Source organism: Octopus bimaculoides, chromosome 4 (genome assembly GCF_001194135.2).
Source record: "Octopus bimaculoides isolate UCB-OBI-ISO-001 chromosome 4, ASM119413v2, whole genome shotgun sequence".
In the NCBI taxonomy this organism is placed as follows: Eukaryota; Metazoa; Mollusca; class Cephalopoda; order Octopoda; family Octopodidae; genus Octopus; species Octopus bimaculoides.
In genome coordinates this window covers 105,249,389-105,253,230 of record NC_068984.1, presented here as the reverse complement: position 1 = coordinate 105,253,230, position 3,842 = coordinate 105,249,389, and the positions used below count along the sequence as shown (strand labels likewise).

General features: G+C 31.1%; 1 protein-coding gene across 1 annotated transcript in view; it reads right to left on the bottom strand.

Annotated features, from left to right (window-relative positions):
* LOC106878606 (tumor protein p53-inducible nuclear protein 1) overlaps positions 1 to 1,806 on the bottom strand; it is a 24,880-nt gene extending 23,074 nt beyond the window's left edge. The window contains exon 1 of the mRNA XM_014927876.2: positions 1,650 to 1,806. The gene's annotated coding sequence lies outside the window, so the exon portion shown is untranslated. The remainder of the gene's footprint in view (positions 1 to 1,649) is intronic.
* Positions 1,807 to 3,842: the final 2,036 nt, after the last annotated feature.

Below are 3,842 nucleotides of genomic sequence, written 5' to 3'. Positions count from 1 at the left end.
ATATATATAATAGACTACAATTGGGTATGTGTGTGTATATATAAATACGCATACACATATATATATAAACGTGTATATGTGTTTTAAACAGGCTATTTGAATGGTTAAATTTTTTAAAGCAAAACTATTTAAGCCATTTTTTTTTGTTCGTCTTTATTATGAAGAAGTTATTGAAAAGTCAAATAAGCAATGAGCCGAGAATCTGTCAGATTTGGTCTAGCTGACTCACACCAGTTGTTTATATTCTGACAATTCGAACAAACTGCGAGTTTATCAGCTGAGTACCCTACAAAGTTGAGTCATTTTTTATCGTTATTAAACTTGATTAAACGTAAATATTTTTAAAGCTGAGAATTTAAAATTTAAGCTTCAAAGCCAAGCAGTAGTAACGAAAAAAACAAAAAACAAAAAAAGTTTCTATTTCATTTATGAACAAAAAAAAGTCAATAATTACAAAAAATAAATATCTTATTAGAACGTAATTGTGAATTTGAAATGGTTGTTGCATGGAAAAAAATATTCAATAATTCAGTTATTTATATGATCCAATTTATTGAAGTTATCTTTAGCTGTGTACCTTCCTCACAACGAAACACTAAGCAGGTAGTTGGTGTCTATCAGCTGGAGAAATCAGCTGATAGACCACCAACTAGCAACTTCAATATTAACCTCTAGAAAGGAAAAAAAAAATAAAAATAAAAAAAGACGTACTGCTATTAAAATTGTTTTACAATAATTTAATTTTTGAATATTTTATTTTTTCTATCTCATCACACTCACCCTTCTAATTACTGAGCAATTTGAAAAATATATAGATATATGTTAATTAAATTGGTACCTTCCACCCGACCATTGTCAAATGTATACGCTTGCGCGCGCGCGCGTTTGTGTGTGTGTGTGTGTGTGTGTGCGCGTATTTATGTGTGTACATATATACATACATACACACAAATTTCTCCCTGTCTATATATACATGTATATACAGTTTACAAACAAAAGAAAAAAGAAGATACTTATTACTCAACGTTTGTACTCGGAGATTCGCATTGCATAAACAGTTAGTTATTAACGCAAAACTGATGCTGATTTTATGTATACAAACATACATACATATGTGTGTGTGTGTATATATAATAGTAGTAAAATATATTAATAATACATTTTACATAGTGTAAACGTTGTTTGGTATAGAACTCAATACGCTGAGTAGAGTGGATAAAAATGTATTTATTTTATCGAAGTTGACAGTCTACTCTGGATTTCAAGCTGAGCTTAGGGTGAAACTCAGAATAGATTGTCAACTTTGATACAACACACACACACACACATAGAAAGAAAAAAAAAAGTAATTGGACGCACTTCTCTGACCTTGGGTTGTCTGAATGTAAATGAAACAAAAATGAGAAAATTTTCCAAAGTATTTCACGTATATACAATTTATAAGAAAACCCACATAATCAGACACTAATTGGAATTACATTTATAAGGAAGCTAGCATAAAAGAAGCAGCGAGCTGGCGAACGGGCACCATTATGGAATACAAACAAAAAAGCATCAACAATCGACGCAGAATATATATATATAGATATATACATATATATTTTCTGGAAAAACACTGACTGGAAAGAAAATAAATTATTTTGATTTACCTTAAAGAAAGTTGAGATCACAAACGAATATTTTATATAAATTAGATTTAAGAAGAGTGATCAGAGGGTTTGCGTTTGTTTGTTTTCTGGGCAGACTGCACACAACTGGCACACAACCCAAGACGATGATGGCCACCACAACAACAACAATAACAAACACTTATTTGTTTACCTTTAGAATGGAGCCTTCTCATTGGTTAATGCTAACAACACGTCTCCTTATACGGCCGTACCTATTAATATTAAAATTAGCTCTACTCTATATATGGGCATTATCCTATGTGAGAAACGAAGGAAGAGGGGTGCGTCAGAAACGCAACCAAAACAAAAACAACCTCGGGTGATAGTGGCGATAATGATGTAGGTGGGGAGGAAGACCAGATTGATGTTAGTGTTGAACATTGCATCATATTTATTTAAATATGGGAATACCCATTGTATACACACACACACACAACGCCCCTTTATATATATATATATATATATATATATATATATATATATATATATATATATATATAGTCATACCTAAATTTACAGTAAAACAACAGTTACAACTGAATGTGTATATATATATATGTGTGTACATGATATATATATATATATGTATAAATAATATAGGACATATATATATACAGCGGCGTACGTACAAGTTGTCTCTTATATATATATATATATATATATATATATATATATATATATACACACACACAAATGCAAAATATTTGAATATTAAATATCACACACACACAGACATTTGTGTGTGCGCGCATGCAAATAGCTGCAGCTGTTCAGTAGAATGGCAGATGCTTTGTAAAGTTTCTGTAATTGTTCTCACCAACAGACGATTCAATTATATTTTAGCGTCCTTCGTTCGTCTATGTATGAAATTAATATATGTATAGTCCAAATGTTTAATTGTGTGCTCTTGTATGCAAATTGCCCCCCTTCTATGTGTAAACTGTCCCCTAAATATGCAAATTACTCCTCCCCTATGTGTATGTTTCTTCCTGTTTGGGATTGATAAGTTCGTTGGTTGACGTTTACTGATTCTTATATTCACTGGTTGACAATATTTATTTACGTCAAATTCTTTTTTCGTTTTTTTCTTTTTGAACGGCAGTTGATAAACTGTTGGACCGATTAAAAAAAAAATAAACGATAGAAAAGGGGTAAAAAGTGAATACAATAAAATTCTTTGTTGTTCTTCTCCCCTCCAATTTAAATCTATTTTATAAAGCAAGTTGTCAAGTTGTTGAATTAAAAAATTAAACACCCATGGAATCTTGCAGTAATTTTTTTTATATCAAATGTTTTTAATGCATATTTGAGTATATATTTCATATTTAGTGTGTGTGTGTGTGTGTTATGATCATTTTATTGCTTAGATACATTTATATGTTTTTACGTTTATCAGTATACATGTCAATATATGTCTACGTATATGCTTGTATGTATGTCTCTAAAAGATTTATGTGTATTTATGCGTTAAACAAAAATATGTTTATATGTGTATATATGGGCATACACGCATATACATGAGTGTATGAGGTGGACGAAGAGTTATATTTCTTAAGATAAAAATAATAAAAATGTTCAAATAATTTATATTAATAATAAAAAATTAATTAGCATTTTTTAATGTACTTTTGACGATATATCTCTAGATGTATAAGTATTGGATTAATTACATAAATACACCACAGTGAAATAAGGACACATAGTATTGGCTGCTTTATCAATATTGGGCTTGTGCTAATGTTAAGAATCGTTATTATCGACTTTACATTTCATACTTCTGTAGTCGATAAAATGAAAATACCAGTGAAATACTGGGATCGATAAAGTCATTTCTAGTCCACCCCCAACCCTAATAAAATATGAGGCCTTGTGCCAAAGAGAGAAAAAAAAAGTAGGTAAATTTTTATCCTTTCACCCGCACGATTTTCACTAAGAAAAAAAAATCGGATTTTTTGCGTGGAATCAAGTACCCTGACCTCCTTATTTTTGTACGGAAAAAAGTGTTGGGGGCGGGGTGGGGAACCGGACCTCCCCCATTTCCTGGAATCATTGGAAATTTTTTTTTTCTTTCAATGAATTCCGGTGACCTCCTAATATGCTGCAACCCCCTTATTTTTGTTCGGAAGAAACGTGGGGTGAAACCAGACCCCACTGCCATATCCCAGAATCATT